The 21,905-nt window shown below is 36.6% G+C and overlaps 1 protein-coding gene across 21 annotated transcripts in view; it reads right to left on the bottom strand.

Moving 5' to 3' along the window:
- Positions 1-21,905, bottom strand: part of PKIB (cAMP-dependent protein kinase inhibitor beta) — a 275,134-nt gene that overhangs the window by 44,296 nt on the left and 208,933 nt on the right. For 9 of the 21 annotated variants that reach the window (XR_013534519.1, XR_013534520.1, XM_078370013.1 and 6 more), the window contains one exon: positions 6,721-6,792. The exons of 9 other annotated variants lie outside the window; for them this stretch is intronic. The gene's annotated coding sequence lies outside the window, so the exon portion shown is untranslated. Of the gene's footprint in view, positions 1-6,720; positions 6,793-17,961; positions 18,009-21,905 lie in introns of all 21 variants that reach the window. 3 more of the 21 variants (XM_078370014.1, XM_078370021.1, XM_078370016.1) reach the window with 1 other exon arrangement.

Genomic DNA, 21,905 nt, shown 5'->3' with positions numbered 1-21,905 from the left:
ATCTATTTCTCTCAGGTAGTTCATAGATATTGAAAGGCTAGATAACTATGATTGTCTACATGCAGTCCCAGAAAGCCTCAGCAATATACTTGGAAAATAGGGTGTAGAAATTTCTCCAGCTAGACTCCATCCCGCAGTTCAGTCAGTTGTTCAGTCTTGAGTTCTGGAGCGATCGCTTCTTGGCCTTTTGGCTAAGATCTAATGTGGCTCTGAAGTGAATATTGAGCACTGATAGCACACTACCACTTGAATGCTGTAGGCAGACATATAAATGCATTCTTCCCTAAGCCATATCCAAGACTTATAAGCTACATGGTGCATAGCCCCATGGTAGCAAATCATTCTAGAGGAAAAAATTAAATATCACTCCTGAAAATTCTAAATCATTTTCAATGTGGCTGGGATGGAAAAGCATCATTTAATTAGCAAGTGCAATAAAGCTGTGACATTTAAAAATAAATTATGACATATTTCTCTCCTTCCTTGGTATACTAAATGGTGATATATTGTTCTTTATAGTTGCCATTTCCAAGTTTTAATTGTTTTTGCTTAATTGTTTTAATCCAAAAAATGTCAATTAGGTAATTACCCCTCTGCTGTTTGAATCATCTTCATTTATTGAGCAAAAGAAAATTGACTTCGGAAAGAGAAATGCAATTACAATATAATACCAAGGGATATATTATATCATTTGAATATTATAAAACAATATTGTATATGAGCAAAACTCAGTTTATTTTGTAGGTGTAAAAGAAATTTTCTTTTCCTGAATTCTAAAAAGTAATTTACCAAACAAATGATCAAATATAAATTAGCTAATCCAAAGTCCCTTTCATTCACTTATGAATGTATTAATTCATTTGAACAGTATCTATTGAGTGCCAATTATATGCCTGCCCAAACAATCTTATAATTGTTTTAATGGAATCCAGTAGATGAGAAAAAACATTATAAAAACTATTAACATAAATCCATATATAATTACAAAATGAGATAAATTTTGGATAAAAAAATTACAAGGTTTTATGTGAATGTATCAGGACCTGGCTCATTGATAGTATGAACTGAGATATAAAGGAAGAAAAGTAGTAAGCTTGTATTGAGGTATAAAAAGAGTATTTCAGGCAGGAGAGATGAGTACATTTTAGGAACTGAAGGAACATCAGTGTGGGCAGAGCACAGGCAAGAAGGGACAGAGTAACACAAGATGAAGTGGGTCAGTTAGTAGAGGCCACAGCATTTAGACATGCTAAGAATTTATTCTATCCTAATAGCGACAGGAGGTCATTGAAGGATTTTAAGTGATAATATGACAATCAAAACGGAACTATAAAAAGGTCATTTTGGCTACAGCAAACTGAATGGATTGGAAAAAAGGAAAAGTAAGTTCAAGAGATGAGTTAGGAGGCAACTGCAGTATTTCAACTGAGGGATGGTGGTAGCTCAGACATGTTGGAGCTCAGAAAGCAATTCCTCAAAGTGAAAACTTCAGAAGCAGCCTCAGAAGCAAAAGTTTTTCTCTGATCTTCGTCTGCCTTCCTGTCTGGCAGTCCCATTCTCCCCTGAGGCTAGCCATAAAAACTAGAATTCCTCTTCCCCAAGGCAGGTTGCATAAACTAGAACCCCTTTTTTCCAAAGCCAACTATAAAACCTAAAAATATGCCTCTAATCTTCCCTCTCCTTTTCTGTGTAAAAACTAGTCATAAAGAAATTATCTGACCTAACTCATTTAACCGGTAGGTCTGTCAAACTCCTCCATTTCAGAGATGGTCCTGCCCCAAACCAGAAGGAAGGAATGCATATTCAGAGAAGCCCAGAAGAATCTAGACAGACAGGCCTTGCTGGGTTTCCCCAGTCAGATTATTAGCATGAGATCATACCAGTTTTGTCTAATCATATTTATGTGGCTGTCCATACTTTTTTGAACTTAAGCATAAAAATGGAAAATTTCCTCTGTATTTTTGGGTCTTCATTCTGAAGGCTCCTGTGTATTCACGTTAAATAAATTTGTGTGCCTTTTCTCCAATTAGCCTTTGTGAACTGATTTTTCAGCAAACTTTCTAAAGAAAGTAGAGTTTATGTGTTCTATTTAACAATCCATAAAGTCCCAAGTTATTTGTGTTCTACAATTGACCTATTTTCACAGAATTATATTTGTCAGAGGAAAAAAGAAAGCAGAGTGATATAATAGAAGGTATGTGTGGTTTGGTTTAGAATCCGTTCTGAACTTTTGGCTCCTCTACCTATTATCTAAGCGACCTTATACAAGGCACTTACGCTCTTGAAGCCTCAGCTTCTACCTCTTTGGAGTTCACAAAAGAATACCTCTCACAGCTGAGAAAATGAAGTGTGACAATGTACGTGATTCTCTCAGCATGTGGAAGGCCAGTTAATATTGAAAAGCCCCAGGACAGAACAGTTGATCTTACCACCTTGGCTCAGAAATATCACCTTCCTTTTGAAACCTGTTCCTCCTCTTGGATTTTCTTGCAAGTGAACACCACTGTAAATCCACTTCAGAAACCCAGGACACAGCCTTTTCCCTTACCCTCCATGATCAAGTCACATAAACTCCTGTCTCTAAATAGATCTTAAATCTGTGGATGGGCTGCCTTTCTCAACCTTTTTCACTATACAAGATCACCAGCTTCTCTAGCTTAGATGCTCCTTTTCACTGAGTTTCCTGTCTCAGCTTTGTTGCCCTCCCATCCATCACCAGCCAAGCAAATCTTATTGTCTCAGCTCTTCAGTCATCCCCTTACATCAGGAAAAGCTCACCCAATTTCTTAACATGACCTATAACACACTTCATGATCAACACTCTGCTTACTTCCCAGGCTTCTCTCTTGCTGCTCCTCTGTTCCCTTCTGGTACAGCAGTTGAAAGAAACTACCCTCCATTCAGGACTTGTAACTCTCAGACATACTCCCTTTCACCTCCAGACACAGGCCACTGCACGTTTGTGCTTCCTCCTTGATGGACTGCTCTTTTCCCAAGGCTTCTCTTCACTTGGGCAACAACTAATCAAAACTGAGACCGTGTCACAGATAACACTTTGTCACTTGATGGTATCCCAAGTACGTAGGATTGGCTGTAACATGTACTTCATGCCACAGGAGTCTGGATTGCCGAGAGTCACACAGGTCGGAGAAAGTGGTGTGAGGAGAAGATACAGGCCTCCTGCCATGTCGCTCCTCCTCCATCATTCTGACGTCAGCCTTATTCATCTTCATTGCATTTGCTCTCTTCATTAAGACTTAGAAACATTATTTTCATGTGCGTTCAAAATGTTGTACATTCATTGTGGGTTATGGGTTTAGCACCTACAACAAACCCAGTGTCACTTCCTGTCCAAAGCCTTCTTTGACTCTCCTCGCCAGTGGAAGTCATGGCTTCTGTGCTCCTGTGGCACTTGCAAATATTCCTGCAAGATTTTTCATACTTATCTCCTTCCCATGATGTTATGAATAGTTTTGAAACTAGGACTATCCTGGATTCATTTTATATCTCTTGTACCCAGGACTGTTCTTGGGACAGAGGAGCACTGAATTATTTGTTGAACTTAATTGCACTCCAGAGCTGAAAAATAATGAATGAGAGCAACTAAAGACATGCCACACACAAACACACAGAAAAAGATGCAAGTTTGAAAAAAACAAATTAAGATGATAGCTCTGCCTTCTGGAGATACGGAGTTTAAGAAAAGGCCTGGCTCTGGCTAACATAAAGACCAAGAAGGCAATAGAGAAGATGCTGCAACTATAGGAAACGATGTCCTCTCCAGGTGAGTACCAGTAATCCCTCAGTGACCCTCCTGCATCTTTGAATTCAGGACAGAGAACTTGAATTGGGAAGGAAGACACTCTCACTTTCATAGAGCTGGACAATTAAGAGCACATTCTATGCGTGGTCTGGAAGCCCAATATCAGCGCTAGAAAAGCTGGTTTCACAATGTTACAGGTTTTTAAAATGAGAGGATTAAAGTCATCCAATTGTGATAGAAATGAAACTAAGCTTGGGACAGGAATCCAACTATTAGTCCTGGTTTTCTCCTGGGGCCTTGGGCAAATCTCTGAGTTTAATTCCCTCCTCCACAAAATAAGAGGTTTGAACTAGATGATCTCCAAGGATGTTTTCTGGTTCAGGAAATCTGCAATTTATGGGCTTGATACAGGGATTTACATAAAGTACCTACATAGCCAAGGGTGAGAAGACAGTCCGTCTCATTAATGTATGTACAACAAACATCCAAACTCTTCCTTTTCATTCTTTACTTGATTTGGACTAGCAGAAGCACACAAGCATGACTACATCCCCTCATCCATACATGTTAAGCAGCACAGCCAAAACCTTCTTTAACAAAAACTTGGAGATACAGTGAAGCTGTGAAGCAGGAGTTTTCAAAATATCATAATCAATGAGGCAGTTTTTTGAAAACACAAGTTCCAAGGCTTTGCTGCAGATCTGCTGCTAAATCGGGATCTCTAAGATAGAGCCCTAGAAATGGTATTTTTTACAAAGCTCCCCTTTGATTTTGATTTGGGGATCATTTTTAAAGGAAAATTTATGTTTCTCAAGGAGTAGCTTATGAATTACTTTCATATGAGTTATCTAAGATGCTTGTTAATAGCTGGAAGTGTGACCAAGAATCTGCATTATAACAATTCTTCCAGTGACTTTATCAATACCAATATCATCCATAACATAGTGTATATATGTTTATGAATAAAATCTTTACAAGGACAAAACCTAACAATCTAGAAAACAATTTAGTAAAGATAGGAAATCATGATTGCAGTATAGGTTAATGTCATTGTTAATACTTAAATTTTTCATTTCCTTTAAGCTCCAAGACAATCCTGTGATATCAGAATGGTTACCCTCATTTTACTGGCAAACTGAAGTGTTAGGAAGTTCGGGCAACTTACCCGGAATCACAAGATAAATAAATGTATGCATTGAAACTGAAACAAATGCCACAAAGCTAAGAAACAACCTATACTGCTGCAAAATGTGTAGTTAAGCACTTAATACACCTTTTAATTAAACAATTGCCGAGATCTTATCTGATAAAGAAAGATAGAAATACATCTCAGTTCCTGTTGGTTTGTTTTATTAGCTGCTACACAAATGTTAATGTCATATAATAATCAAGATAAAGTGACTGTTTACTAAGCAGCAATGTTTCAGTGATTTCCTGGAATCATAAAATGATCTAAGGTAGTCATCATTTTAGTCAACAACCCTCAAACACAAATATTTATAGTTGTGAAGCCCAGAATTGTGCTGTCCAAGGTCTTATACAGCTAGTTAGGAGCCCACTCAGCTCTAGACCTTAGCTGCATGACTTTGTTTCATTGCTCTCCTTTACACCAGGGTCCCCAAGCCCTGGGCCAATCCATGGCCTGGTACCCATCCATGGCCTGTTAGGAACTGGGCCACACAGCAGGAGGTGAGCAACAGCTGAGTAAGCAAAGTTTCATCTGTATTTACAGCCACTCCAAATCACTCACATTACCACTTGAGCTTTGTCTCCTGTCAGACTAGTGGTGGCATTAGATTCTCATAGGAGCATGAAACTACTGTGAACTGCACATGTGAGGGATCTAGGTTGTATGATTCTTATGAAAATCTAATGCCTGATGATCTGACACTGTCTCCCATCACCTCCAGGTGGGACCATCTAGTTGCAGGAAAACAAGCTCAGGGCTCCCACTCATTCTATATGATGATAAACTATATAGTTATTTCATTATATATTATAATGTAATAATAACACAAATAATATGCACAATAAATGCAATATACTTGAATCATCTGGAAACCATCCCTACCCTCTCCAACCCCAAGTCCGTAAGAAAACTGTCTTCCATAAAACCAGTCCCTGTTACCAAAAATGGTTGGGGACTGCTGCTTTACAACATTGACTCTGTGTTCTTAAATCAATATGCTGATTACTTGCTTTAGTGTTACAATAACACTTCATTAGACATGAAGATTTTTTTCAGGGAATAAAACACAAAATGCTATCACTACAAATACATTTTTAGGACAAGGTTTGCTTTTTTTCTTTTTTCACTTATCAGTTCTTCTAAATTGATCTAATAAAATATTTGTAAAAATGTGTGCTTGTCTTTAACTCTGGTAAATTAAAGTAGAAAAATTCTCCCAGATTCCTCATTCTTGAGTTGATAAGTTTCAGGTATAGGACAATAAATAATAGGCTTTTCATAATTATGATAAAACTGCATGGACCTTAGCTATTATGAGACCTAGCTTTAATTTTTAAAAAAAATTCACTAAAAGTGGTCATAGAAAAGCCCTATTAACTTTTAACACAATATAGATTCTTTCCTTTCCTGTGGACCTTTTTCTGTTTTTTCTCATTGATATGACAAACTTTCTAAAATATATGGACACACATATATTTTAACAAAAAAAGTTAATGAAAAAGACATCATCAAAGAGAAGTTTCCAAAGAATAAACCAAATATTTATGAGCTATAGATAGATTTGGTGAAGATTTTCTAATTAAGCTTTGGTTTATTTATTTTGTTGTTTGACAAGTGGTAGATTTTTGCATGTGTATTACTCTCAGTCAAATTTTGCATACCACTTCGGAGTAAATATCCATTTCCTGTGAAGTATTTTATGGTAGAAACCACTTCTTTCACAAAATCAATATATAATTTCCTAAATAAAGAAGAAAAGGATACTTACAAATCTCTGTTTCAAATATGTTGCGTTTATTCTGAGACAGGTTTAAGAAGAAATTCTGGTTAACTTTCTTTCCTGAACATTAAAAAAAAAAAAAAAAAACTATGAAGAACCAGAAAAGGTGGTAATTCGGTTAATTAATCAAATTTTAACTATTTTTTGGCTTTCTAAAACATTTAGTCAAAACTGGTAAACACCATGACTTGCCTGACTTTCTTGGGAAAGCAGAACCTCTAATTCAATCGTAAAGTTTTCTATTAAAAGTCAAAATGGCTTTATTTAAAATAACAGGTATTAGTTACTAGGATCATGAGCTACAAAATCCAGTAAATAATTGCTGCATTGATGCTCTTAGGGATCAATGTCAAGTTTAAAAAAGCATCATGTAAAGACAACTGATCATTACAGGAAACATTTGTAGCCACATAAAAATGACTGTAGAATACTTGGCATCACACCATCTTTGGAAGTTTGTAGAAACACATCACACTTCAAGTCTATAATTATAGAGAATCTTCTGCACCCTTCGTAAGTGTCCTGAGGCATTGTACCAATATTCCCAGTTCCCACATAAGGATTATGTCAAAGGAATCTAACCATCTTGCTCTTGGAAATCAAAATAAACTACCTATGTGTAATTCCTACTCACAGAAGAGGCCTTATATTTCAGGGCTTGGCATCTGGCATAAGAAGGGTGAAAAATAGGCTGGGCATGGTGGCTCACGCCTGTAACCCAGCACTTTGGGAGGCTGAGGCGGGTGGATCACGAGGTCAGAGGATAGGGACCACTCTGGCCAACATGGTGAATCCCCCTCTCTACTAAAACACAAAAAATTAGCCAGGTGTGGTGGCACGTGTCTGTAGTCCCAGCTACTTGGGGTCCTGAGGCAGGGGAATCGCTTGAACTGGCAGGCGGAGGTTCCAGTGAGCCAAGATTGCACCACTGCACTCCAGGTTGGCATCAGAGAGAGACTCCATTGCAAACAACAACAACAACAACAACAACAACAAACAACAACAAAAAGAACAGAAGGGTGAAAAATAATGGGAGTATGAACCATCAGTATGCACATTAGCCACTGGTAGCAATAAGGCACTTTGCAAACTCCTTTCACCACACTCTCACTGCCTCAATTCAACCTCCCTTTCACTATCCCTGGAATGTGGCAACAACATCCTAATGATTTTCTTGCATGAATTCTTGCTTCTTGCAAATCCATCCTTTACACGTCAGGTAGAATTGTTTCAAAATAAATATAGTCATAATTATTCTATAACTAACGCTTATTGGCCTGCCTTATCACCTACAATATCAAGAGTCCACATCCCTTCACGTGGTACATGGTGCCCTCCAAGAACCAGCCCCACTCTACTTCTCCTTCCTTTTCACTCATGCCCAACCTGCACAAATCCTAAAGCTCCACAGTCACACTCCACCAGTAGAATCCTGTGCTTTATTTCTGTCACTCCTGTGGCTGAGTTTCTTTGCCTTCAATCTCCTCCCCATCCCCTTGCTAGTATCTCTTCTTCATCTACTCTGGGTCAACTTGTGCAACACTTTCCAGAGCCTTCTATGCCTCCCTCAGTCTAGGCAGGTTCCTCCCTGTGTGCTTTAAAACATCCGGGTATATATCTGTCTTTGTGCTTATCACATGCATTACACATTTCGGATTAGTGTCTGCCTTCCTGCTGCAAACACATTTTTTTAAGCCTTTTGAGGGCACGGACTGTGACTCATTTGTCTTGTCCCCAGCGCAGTGTCTCACAGATGGTAGGAGGAGTGCAATAAATATCTGTTGAATGTCAAGGTGCATTAGGTGATTTTCAGACTTCGAGCTGCCTGAATGCATATTTTATCACTTTGGAAGAATTTTAAAATCAAAAGCAGACATTATTTTAACCTTGTTCCCATACTCAGTTTCTCAAATGATCTTTGCTCTTCCCCTCATTCTTTCCCTTGAACTTTTTCCTTCAATGAGTCCTGTATGTCCAGACCAAATATAAGGAACTAAGAAGAGGAAGTGAAATATAAATGAAGAATGATGATACAGAAAGTAGTAAAAAGATAAAAAACTGGTAAACTTCAAAACTTATATAATGTAATGTAAATATGGACTCCTAAATGACATGATGAAGAAAACAAAGCTTTGTCTTCCTAATTTTTCCAACCATTTGGACACAGTTTTTGGCAAAGGTCTAGTAAAAACTATAAATAAAGTCTGTTAAATAAAACTAAACATTACTATTTGCATTTTTAAAATGCATGTTTAAATTATCCCTATAATTTTATACCCTTTCCATGGTTAATTTTTTTTTATTTTACAGAAATTCACCTATCCCTGTCTATTGCAATACAACCAAAAAATAATAGTAAAAGAAAGAAAGAAAGAGGAGTGAAATAGTTATTCTTTTCCTCTCGACTTCCTTGCAGTTTATGTTACAGACAAATATACCTATATGGCGGACTTTGAAAATATTTTATCCATTTTTTTATTACTAACATACATAAAAATTCAGATTTAATGAGGATATGCCTAACACAAAAATACTAAAGGTTAAGAGACTGTCAGAGTCTACTCATCTTTTAAAATATCAATTATCAAATATTTTCCTAACAAAAGTGCAGTAATTCTTGAAAAGGTTTCAAGAAGAGTAACATGCCCCTAACAAATACAAAAATAATTTTTGTGTGTACATAACTCCTATATATAAGCATTTATCCTATAAATTATTAATATTTCTATACTAATAGTCTATTATAATGTATTTGCTATATTATAATTATTATAAATGTCACATTAACATACAATAAAAATAAAATATAAATAGGTATAATTAGATGTTCTCTCTCTCTCTCTCTTTCTCTCTCTTTCTCTCTCTCAGTCTCTCTCTCAGGCTAATTTTAACCTCCACCTCAGTTCAAGCAATTCTCTTGCCTCAGCCTCCCCAGTAGCTGGGACTACAGGTGCACACCGCTACATCTGGTGTTTCAGTAGAAAGGGGGTTTCACCATATTTCCCAGACTAGTAGCGAACTCCTGAGCTCAGGCAATCCACCCGCCTTGCCCTCCCAAAGTGCTGGGATTATAGGTGTGAGCCACCAGGCCTAGTCAGAATATTTTCTTTTTCAATTAAGCCCTTAGCAGAAGGCCTGCGTTCAAAATGGAGACAAGCAGAACTGCTCTGGATACCTCGGGCTTCAAGGTCTGATGCTCTACCCACTCCCTCCCTCCTACTCCTCTTCTCCCCTCAGGGAAAACTACATGTCAACACTGCCACTTTAGAGATGAGGTTACCAGGCTGGAGATGGAACAATAGGAGCATTTCAAGAAAGTGTAACAACCTAGCTAAAAATATTAATCTTGGTGCTTGTCCATCCTCCTATTTGATGGATTATCAGTCCTTGTTGCAGGTGTCTCTGCATGTCCCACGCAGACCCCAGTTGTAAATATAAATACTTAAACCATGTACTGATAGGATTTATGGTAGTTTTTGATACTAGGGTTTGGTAAAATAATAAATATTTATTTTTCTTCCAAATATAATTTTCTAACTTGAGTTTTGATTACTCAATCAGCCAACCATGTTAATATGCAAATAATATGCATAAAGGAGAAGGATCTATCAGATCTCAAGCACAAAATTTCAGGGGGTGCCCAAAACCTCAGAAATCAAGATAAATAACATGTAAACACCAAACATTTTAAAAATAAAAATTTATGCAATGATCTATGATGAACAAAATATCAAAATTTTAAATATATATTTAACCCTGAATTTGTATAACTCAGGCTTATATATCTCACCTGGTTCAATGACTTCTCTGAAAAAATAAATTGTAAATATAAAAATCATATCAGATTAGTTACATTATGCAAATTTCTGCCTCAAAACACCAAGGACTGTAGAAGGAGAAGCAAATGTAGTTTGGAGGACAAAGTCTAGGCAAAGGCATGTTCCGGTAAAGGCTTTACACTTGGTCTGTACGACTGCAGATCAAGTTTAGTTGCTTGGGAACAAATAGGCAACTAGACAGCTATAACAAATGAGATAAGACTTAGCCTATGCTTTCATTTAAACTATTTTACAATGTCAATGAGCAACTAAATCTAGTTATAGCTACTTCAATAAGTATTTTTAATATATACATATATATATATATATATATATTTTTTTTTTTTTTTTTGAGACAGAGTTTCGCTCTTGTTTACCCAGGCTGGTGTGCAATGGCGCGACCTCGGCTCACCACAACCTCCGCCGCCTGGGTTCAGGCAATTCTCCTGCCTCAGCCTCCTGAGTAGCTGGGATTACAGGCACGCGGCACTATGCCCGGCTAATTTTTTGTATCTTTAGTAGAGACGGAGTTTCACCATGTTGACCAGAATGGTCTCGGTCTCTTGACTTCGTCATCCACCCGCCTCGGCCTCCCAAAGTGCTGGGATTACAGGCGTGAGCCACCGCACCCGGCCCTCTTTTAATATATTTTTAAAGGCAAGGCATAGTTCTAAAATATATTAAAAACCTCAGTTAAAATGTATCTAGTCACCATCATCTGACTGTGTGAAGCAAATTAACCATTTCAACTGTAAGACTTAGTTTTAAAAGTCTACTCTTAAAAATATGTATTTAACCTCTCAAGCATTACAATGGTGAAAACAATTATCAGAGAGATGAATCATGATGACATTAAAAAGAATGAGCATTCATGAAGATGTTTCCTGCCCACCAACTCAGATGAACTATCTTAGGAGAATGAATGACTCTGCCTGACACATAGTAAGTGCTCAGCATATATATATATATATATATATATATATATATATATATATATATATATACTGAATGAATGAAATAATAAAAGCTGAAAGATGTCTGGAAACAGGTATACCAGGACTAGATGATAAAGAACACTGAAATAGAGACTTCACACTGTGGGCGTTGAGCAAAGGTTTGACAAAGTTTAACAATAACAACAACAAAAATTGTGATTTCTTATAAGAAAGAACGGGTGATGGGGTGGATTGATAGTAAGCAAATAGCATATCTAGAGAAAGTTTTTAGAAATAGCAGTGGCGATGGGCAACAAGGACCCACTAAGGGAAGAAGACTATAAAACTAGAGGAAGACAAGTGTGGGGACTGCTGGCTAGCAGCAATTTGCTCCTCTCTCCCACTCTAGAAAATAGAAATTTAGCTGGGTTCATAGTCACAGACAGTATTAGTAAGCCTTCCATGCTGCTAGGTCATGCAGCTGGATTTCTTCATTAACTATGGCTATGTGCAGAATTGATCTATTCCACTTCCAGTTTACATACTGAAAGAGAAGGGAATGTGGTCTCTCCCTCCTCTTTTGCTCTTTCTGAAAACTGGGCTGCATCTGTGGTTATGAGTCATGCTCCATGAGGTGAACAAACACTATACCCTGGAGATGTCAAAGCAACTAGATGGAAGGGGCCTGCATCCCTAATATGGTCAAGCCACTATACCAGCCCTATAGCACCTGCCTGGATTGCACATAAGACAGAACTAAACTTACATTGTGTTTCATCCACTGTTATTTTTGGATTTTGCAATAACTGCCAAACCAATGTCCAAAATTAATGCATATGGAACTAAATGCATACACAAAATGGAAAAATCCATGGAATGTGGTGACAGGCTACACTGAATGAGGGTGAATGGTGAACTCAATTCCAAGGTTTTATGCCAAAGGAACTAGGACAATCATGGAACAACCAACAAAATAGCAGGTGAAAGGGAGACAGGTGAAGTTCAGATGGTGGAAAATAGCCAAGGGGGAGCTGAAAATATAGGCCTGGAACTCAGACAAAAGGAAAAATTTAAAAACAGAAATGTCAGCAATTTTGTGTAGTATATACAGCTGAAAAAATGTGAAAATTAATAGACTCTGAGACTAAGACAGATCAGAGAGTGCCAAAAGCTGAATGATGTGGTATTCTCACAGAAGGCAGGAGAGAGCAGCAGTAATCAGCAAAGGTAAAAAAAGAATGTTATTATCCTACATAGAAAAGGGCTAATGATTACTATCATGGAATAATAGAATTAACCTTCATTCAAGCTGACAAACGAATGTAAAGGGAATCTAATGTAGGCTAAATGTCTTAAATCCATTTAAAGCTCCCATGAAAAACTAAAGCAGTTGTTTCTTGAACTAGAAGGGCATTAATTATGGTTCTGAATAAGCCATATCTCAATGATTCTTTAGTTTAAATTTCCAGAATTCCAAGAGAGAAAAAAACACCCAACAGGTACGTATGTCATTCTGTCCTTTTCAAAATCTCACAATAGAGGAAGAAATGAGGTAACAGGAATGAAGGGAAAACAAAGAAGCATAAGCGTCTTGCGACTCACACATTCTTTCTAGGAGGCTGATTCTTTTTGTTTTTGTTGTGTTTTTTAGATAGAGATTGGTCTCACTATATTTTCCAGGCTGGTCTCAAACTCTTGGCCTCAAGCAATCCTCCCACCTTGGTATCCCAGACTTTTGGGATAACAGGAGTGAGCCAACACACCTAGTCAGGGGCAGATGTCTGTAAGTAGAAATGGCAAATTGAAACGAATCAATTTCTCAATTTTTATTGTTTCATTGGAAGATACGGTGGTTTAAATTTCACATTAAGCTTTGAAGTTAATAAAGTTGGCAACATAGAAGCCAACTGTTACATATAAGAAGCAAGAATTTGGGAATCTGTATCACTTGTGAGATGTGCTGCAATTCCTGGAAGGTCATCATCATTCCAGAACATTCAGGAAACATTATACTAGGCCCTCCAACAGTCCTTCCCCACCTGGCCTGCTTCATCCAACCAGGAGAAACTTTTTAAGGGAGAAGTAAGTCTGAAGATTTTTATTTAGTGTTCCATTCTAAAACTCACCATTTTAGCTTCTTTGAAGATTACTTTCCCTCTAGTATTAATCTGCAAAATGTATAGTATAGCTGCTTAAAGGATACCAGGGAAGATTCCAATATTCTTTAGCAGCACATTTTCATAACAATCGATCATACTAATTTACTTCGTATGAGAAATTGATATTCCTGTCTCTTCCTTTGAAGAGAAATCTGTTAGTAATCTTTTTCTTTCCACACAGTGACTGCATTATCCACAGTCTTTCCAATTGCTTGGAAGATAGTTTTCATGGTTGTTTTTAGTGTTATCCTTGATTCTTACATTCAGTGTTATTTTAAGTTCTTAATATTGGTGCACATTTTGGGATTCTACACCCTGTCATTTTTTTTACTTAATGACCAGATAATACTTTTCAATTCTGTGGATCAGGGTCTGAAAGCCTGCTCTAAAATGGTCTTTCCTCTACATATGGTTGCAGAATACCTGAACAAAGGTTGCTGTACACTAAGAAATTACCTTGAGGGGGAAAAATCAACTTTTTTTTTCTTATTTTGAGTTGTGTAAGAGAAAGATGTGTATATGTTAAGTGGGAGCAGAGTAGAGAGTGGGGGTTGCATTTCATGACACCACATTTAAGATGTAAAATTGCCATTGTTTCACCCTATCTGTCTATATATCTTTTCAGGTGTGGGCTGTGTGGTATTAGAATTCCTGGCATTTAAATATAACCCAAAAGCCACTCTGATCAACCTGGAAATACCTTCTCTTTGCTTTTTTACCACATGCCACAAAGAATCCACAGCACCAAAACAGCATATTCACATTTTATTTATTTTATTTTTTTTTTAGTAAACTATTGACTGCTTCTTAATGTTTGCTTGCAAAGCCTCAATAAATGAAGTCACGTTAAAAATTTTCCACAACTATTAAGCTTCTTAGCTTATATTACTTTCTTACCTGTATTATAATCCTTGAACACCAACCAAAAAGTTCATAAGCTTTATATATCTTTCATATGACTTATGACATTTTTAATAGGTATATCTGAGGTTAAAGAGAAAATTGTTAGGCATCAAAGTTAATTTTGATGTTAATTATAAAATAAATTGACAAAAGTTAAGTCCAATCACAGTATTTTTATATACATAGAAGCAGATTTTCATCTGGCATCTATAAATACATGTGCTCACCAAAAAAAGCCAATGAAAACTATGTTAAATTTAAAAATGAATATACCAACTCACTGAAAGGAAAGGGAGCAAACAATTGTGGAGTGCCCATGATTTTCCAGATGCTTTAAACATTTTCTTACTGAATCCTTACAAACAATTTCAGAAAAAAATATTAGTACCATTGGATGCCTAAGGGAGCTTGAGGTTATAATAGAAACAGTCCCAACCAAGATCAAGACATGAATCCAGGTCTGCCTGCCATACTGACTTAATACTAGTAGTGGTGGTTGACTAAATCAATTCACAGAAGCAACACAGAGAAATATGCTTTTCAGATTTTGTCTGAAAGTAAAGTTGATGAATTCTACTTTAGAGGTCACTTTTGATATATCCCATATTTTTTCAAAGTGGTTTCTCTAAGATACCCTCTTAGCATTATAGTTTAACACCAGATGTTCCATCCCTACCTTGATAATATCAGTAACCTGGTCAAGGGGAGTCAAGTCTGTTTAAAAAGCACACACAAATAGCCCATGAGGGCAGCTCAAGGATACTAATAAACGTGTTGTGATATTGCATATCTACCAGAAAGTGATGTGATAGACTCTTAGAGATACAGAAGGGAAAGGTGGGAGAGAAGTTAAAAAAAAACTAGCACATATCCCTAGTTTAAAAAAAGGTTTTTGAAGTAGATATTATAATTTTGTGCCCTTTTGAGTCAGTCAAGATGCTGCTATTAAATTGACATAATTTTGGTTAGCTAAATGACCCCTATAAAGCAATAAGCCCTTTGAAAGTCAGTTTCTTCTTCTGCATAGGTAACCTGCTAGAGATTTAAGGGCTTTTACAAAATTAACCTGCTTGAATCTGGCGAGAGGCAGTGTCGATGGTGAGTGCACTGGGCAAAGGAAGTCAGGTGGTCATAAAGGTTTGGTCATGAAAGGCTAAGGCTAGAAAACACTAACATTAAAGACAGTATAATGCTATGCACACGAGTTTTGGAGGCAGACTGGCTCTAGAACATAATAGCTCTGTGACTTGGGCAAACTCAGCTCATATTTCCTTATTTGAACTGTGGAAACAAAACTTCCACCTCACAGGATGTTGTGAAGATTAAATGAGACAACGCTCGAAAAGTACTTAGTGTAATTCCTAACACATACTACGTGCTTAATAAATAGAAGTTGCTATTATGACTATTCTTTGTACCAAAGGAAAAGCTGTGCTTTAGAAGTTAAATGACTAGCACAAGGTCGCAGGTCATTCCTCTACTGAGGTGGCAGGTTAGCGGGTGGAGGATAAACAGCTTCATCTATAGCCAAATTACCTCTACATAACCAATTACATGCATAGGATCAGAAAAGATTTATGAAAATTTCAAATGTATTTTAACTTTTTTTTCTCATTAAAAACTGACTTTACAACCAACTTTTTTTTTTCCTTTCCCTGACATCTGTTTCCTTTCAAAACTAACTCTGTGGGAATTCCTTTGTGATTTTGATCTCATTAGTTCTTGGGCTGAAGGTCTCCCTCCTGAGTCTACTGTGTCCTAACATTGTCATTGCTATTTCATTCTCCTATACCCTAGAAAAAGCATGCACAGCAGAGAAATGCTTTAGAAGAATCTTATTCAGAGGAATATTTCTTTGCTAACTCGTCAACATGCTGCAAATTTACATGCTTTTATCTAAATAAGATACAGATTGTTACTTTTGAATTTTAGTTTTAAAAATAATTTGAAATAAAACTTTGCAATAAATCAATTTTAAAGAGCCTTCTCAAGAGTGATTCAGGTACTATCTGTAAGAACAATCTCTCAAAAGTAAACTGGCCAATTAAAGTTTCATATCTTGCCCACCAATAAAAAGACTTAGGTTGAAATATTGATTTCTGATTTTCCTACTTATCTTTACTAAGCTATGCAGTCCAACCTTGTTTCTTTTTATCATTGCTGTCATTTTGATTTTTTTTTAAACCCAGGTATGTGGATCAACCAGAACAACAACAACAAAAAAGCTTATTTTTTTCTAATTCATTATCTTTCTAGAACTGGAAAAGCATTTATAGAAGTTCACTGTATTAGGTTGTACAGACTATGTATTTCATGGCTGCCATTCACTCTAGTTCAAACTAAATTTAAACACTGTTGATGTCACTAAAGTCCAAATTGGAATTTTCAAATGTATTAATATGTTTTCTACAAAGGTTTATTTTCCCCTAAAGGGATGTTTACTAGGCATACTAAATTATAAATACTATATTATATGTATTTGCCTTGTAGAAGATGAATTATTTAGATATGCTTCACTTTAAGGCATTACATTAAATTTAAAGGCAAGAAGGCTATAAACAAAACAAAAATAAACAAAAAAACTTGACAAAAATATATTAATGTTAGGCCAGGAACAATGACTCATATCTGTAATCCCAGAACTTTGGGAGGCCAAGGCAGGAGGATTGCTTGAACCCAGGAGTTCAAGACCATCCTCGGCAATATAGTGAGACCTTACCTCTATAAAAAAAATATAGAAAAATGAGTTGGACATCATGGCATACACCTGTAGTCCCAGCTAGTTGGGAGGCTGAAGCAAAAGGATTGCTTGAGCCCAGGAGGTTGAGGTTATAGTGAACAATGATCATGTATCACTGCACTCCAGCCTGGGTAACAGAGAAAAGCCCTGTCTTTAAAATAAATAATTCAATAAATAATTTTAATATTTATGTTAAGTATCGAAATGATCTCCTTCCTTAAGTATCAAAATAATCTCCTTCCTTTAAGAATGATTACAAGTCTCATATTTAGGCAAATGATAGTCAGAACTGGCTGAATTTATAATTCTTATAACAGTACCTTGCTCATATCAGGATTTGTCTGGCTCAGAGAAAAATGGCAGCTGCAGTGGTGAATCACTAAAACTAATTCTCAATGAAGCAGCTGCTGCAGAAGTCTGGGTTTCAAACATCAATCTCTGATTGTTGCAGCTAGTCTGTGGATTTTGTCAGTTGCTGGTACTTTCACCACACTGAAGTACTATTGTTGTCATGCCATACTGTACTAGTTGACATAACATCATCTTGTAGAGACCTTCAATATCAGAATATCCACATCCTCATGAAAATACATCCACTTTTTGAAGGAAGTGGTAAAAAGACCATATGTTCTAAATGCTAAAATACTAATTTTCAGTAGAATGATTCCACCCACCTCCACATTTCTCCGAGGCATTGGTCTGAAACAATCATACTTCAGCCCTAAAACAAATGCAGATGTGGTGTTATGGGTTGCATTGTGCTCCCTCCCCTAAATATATTAAAGTCCTAACCCCCAGTTCATGTCAATATGATCTTATTTGGAAATAAGGTCTTGGCAAATGTAACCAAGTTAAGATGAGGTCGCACTGGAGTAGGGTAGGCCCTTGATCCACTATGACTGGAGTCCTTATACAAAGAGGGAAGACAATGTAAAGAGAGACACACAGGGAGAATGTCCTGTGAAGAGGTAGGAGGGACACATCTACCAGCCGAGGGATAGCTGGAGCTATCAGAACTGAAAGAGGAAAGAAGGATTCACCCCTCTAGGCTTCAAAGGGAGCATGGCCCTAGCAACACATTGAGTTTAGGTTTCTGGACTCCAGAACTATGAGCAAATAAATTTCCTTTGTTTTAAGCCACCAAGTTTGTGGTACTTTCTAGTGGCAGCCATTTTGGGACATTCACCGGGGGACAATGATAGACTTTTAGCAGCTCCTGGGGGCCACGGGTATAAACTATGTTAATCCAAGAAACACAGTAATTTCACAGACCCTTCTTTCAGGTCACATTTTCTCAGATTTGTCTTTTTTAAACTAGAGCATCCCTAAACGTGTAACCAATTCCTAAGATAAGCAAAATCCAGATCAGACTAAGAGATCCTAGATTAAAGAATACATTAAAATGGCTTGAAGTGAACCAAGTATTCTAGAACAGCTTGTGTCTCTAGTGCTTTCATCTCATGATATCTGGGTATTAACAGATATCAAGCTATCACCACAATTACCCATCCCCAGAAGTTCCAACACACTGAAAAGAACAGAGATGCATCAGAATCACCAGAATGCAATTTCCATGAAGTTTTTCAAGGCAAAGGAAGTGCAGAATAAATAATACAATCAGGATAAGGGAAACAACAGAAATAGACCTAAAGAATTGAGCCACTAAACTAAACCTACATAATTCATTACTCAAGCTTCTCTCTTGGAAGGCAGACAACCAGCAGCTAGAAATCAGATACCCCTGAGTCTTGCTAGCTCCACTGCTGACTAGCACTGTGTCTTTGGGCAAGTTATATACCCTCTCTAAACTTCAGTTTACTCATTAGCAAAGTGACAGTAATAATTTTACCAACCTCATAAAGAAATCTTTCAGTAGTTGTTAGAAATGTTATTACTAACCTCAATGTTAGCTTAAGTTGCCACTTTACTCAAGGAAAAAATATTCCTCCATGCCTCAGCTTTATGTTTTTAAATCAGAAAGAGGCTGGGCATGGTGGCTCATGCCTGTAATCACAGCACATTGGAAGGCTGAGGTGGGTGGATCACCTGAGGTCAGGAGATCGAGACCAGCCTGGCCAACATAGTGAAACCCTGTCTCTATTAAAAATATAAAAAAATTAACCGGGCATGGTGGGCCATGCCTATCCCAGCTACTCAAGAGGCTGAAGTAGAAGAATCGCTTGAACCCGGGAGGCAGAGGTTGCAGTGAGGCAAGATTGAGTCATTGCACTCCAGCCTGGGCAACAAGAATGAAACTCCATAAAGAGAAAAGAAGAGAGAAAGAAAGAAAGAAGGAAAGAAAGAAAGAAGGAAAGAAAGGAAGGACAGAAAGAAAGAAGGAAAGAAAGAAAGAAAGAAAGAGAAAGAAGGAAGGAAGGAAAAGAAAATCAACTGCAAAATTGATTAACTCTAAAAACTGCCCATAATGCCAATAAAATTACCTCCATAAACACCTGTACTCAATTGGACAATTTTACTCTTTAGTGCAAAGAGTAAAACCTTTGCAAACTTTTTTGCTAAGGGTGTCTCTAAAATGTTCCAATTTCTTTCTCCTGTTTGGTAAATAAGGGATACAGAATAAGGAAGTATTCTTTTGATCACTGAGTCTCCTGAAGTTTTGATAGTCATCATTATGAATATCTAATATTATTAAGATGATTTTTTATATTATACTTTAATAAATATACCAGAATAGCCTTTTATAATGTATAAAGCATGCTTATAGCGCTGAATCTCTCCCCTGATAACATGGTCCTATTCTTTTGCTTCATTTTGCTTCCTCTTCCATATATGAAGCTTCAAGTATCTAAAAAGCTAGCTATCATGTCCTAAGTCTTCACTTCTAGAGCTAAAATAAGTATCAACCATATATAATAATTTTTAAAACTCCCCCAAACTATTCTAGAACAGTTAAATGTTTAACCTAACTATAGTTATTGGTTTTTAAGGCTGACAAATTTCATATTGTTGATGTCAGTATATCAATCTTACCTGATATCACTGAGTCTACCATATGTTCGCTTCTTAGCCTTGGGTCATCAGCGTAGTTGACAGAGGCGCCTTCTAATATTACAGTTTTGCCAAGAAGAGTGCTATGAAGAATGTCACTAAAGATTTTCCTGCACCTTGAAATAGGTCCAGGTAAGAAAGAAAGAGAGGGTTCATAAATAGATCTTGGATCTGAAGACTAAATATGATTAAGATGGAAATATCATCATAGTGATCTACAGATTCAAACACAAGCCCCATCAAAATCCAACTTGCTTTTTTACAGAAATTGGCATACTAATTCTGAATTTCAATTGGAATACAAGAAAGGCAAAACAGCCAGAACACCCTTGAGAAAGAACAAAGTTGGGGGACTCACCCTCAGTGATTTCAAAATTTACTAACAAAGCTATAGTTACCAAGACAGTATGATACTGGTAAAAAGATACATAGATCAGTGGAATCGAATTAAAAGTCCAGAAATAAACCCATATATTTATAGTAAATTGATTTTCAACAAGTGCCAAGACAATTAAGTGCAAGAAAGAACTGTCTTTTCAAAAAGTTATGCTGAGACAATTGAATATCAGATGCAAAGAAATAAAGTTGGACTTATAACTCCCACAATACACAAAAATTAACTAAAAATGGACCATAGATCTAACTGTAAGAGCTAACACTACAAAACTTTCAGAAGAAAACACAGGAGTAAACCTTTGTGACCTTGGTTTAGGCAATCATTTCTTAGATGTGACACCAAAGCACAGTGACAAAAAAATTGACAAACTGAACTTCATCAAAATAAAAAGCTTTTGTGCACCAAATGACACCATCAAAAGTGAAAAGACTACCTACAGAATTGGAAAAAAACACTTGGCAATTATATGTGTGATAAGAGGCTTGTACCTTAAGTATATATAAAACTACAACTAAATAATAAAAAGATAAGTAACCCAATTTAGAATCTGGGCAGCTAATGTGAATAGACATTTCTTCAAAGAAGGTATGTAAATGGTCAATAAGCACATTAAATGATACACAGCATCATTATCCCCTATTTGGGAACTGCAAGATAAAATCATATTGAAATACCACTTTACACTCATTAGGACGACTATAATAAAAAAAAACAAGACAAGTATTGAGAAGGATATAGAGAAACTGAAGGCCTTGTTCCTTGCTGGCTGGAATGTAAAATGGTGCAGTCTCTTCAGAAAATAGTTTAGCATTTCCTCAAACTGTTAAACATTGGATTACCATATGATCCAGCCATTCCACTCCTAGATATACAACCAAGAGAAATGAAAGCATATGTCCACAAAGAATGTCTACAGGAAGATTCATAGCAATGTTATTCATAATAGCCAAAAAAGTGAAAAAAACACAAAAATGTCCCTCATCACTGATAATAAATAAAATGTACTACAGTCTTACAATGGAATATCACTTGGCAATAAAAAGGAATGAAGGATTGACACATGGTACAACATTGATGATCCTTGAAAACATTATGCTAAATGAGAGGAACCACATGTTGTATGGTTCAATTTATATAAAATGTCCAAAATATGCAAATTTACAAAACAAGAAAAATTTGTGGTAGCCCAAGGATGGTGATGGAGTCCCTAGG

This window comes from Callithrix jacchus, chromosome 4 (assembly GCF_049354715.1).
Source record: "Callithrix jacchus isolate 240 chromosome 4, calJac240_pri, whole genome shotgun sequence".
In the NCBI taxonomy this organism is placed as follows: Eukaryota; Metazoa; Chordata; class Mammalia; order Primates; family Cebidae; genus Callithrix; species Callithrix jacchus.
Note: the sequence above shows the minus strand (reverse complement) of the source record. Positions and strands in the feature narration are given on the sequence as shown.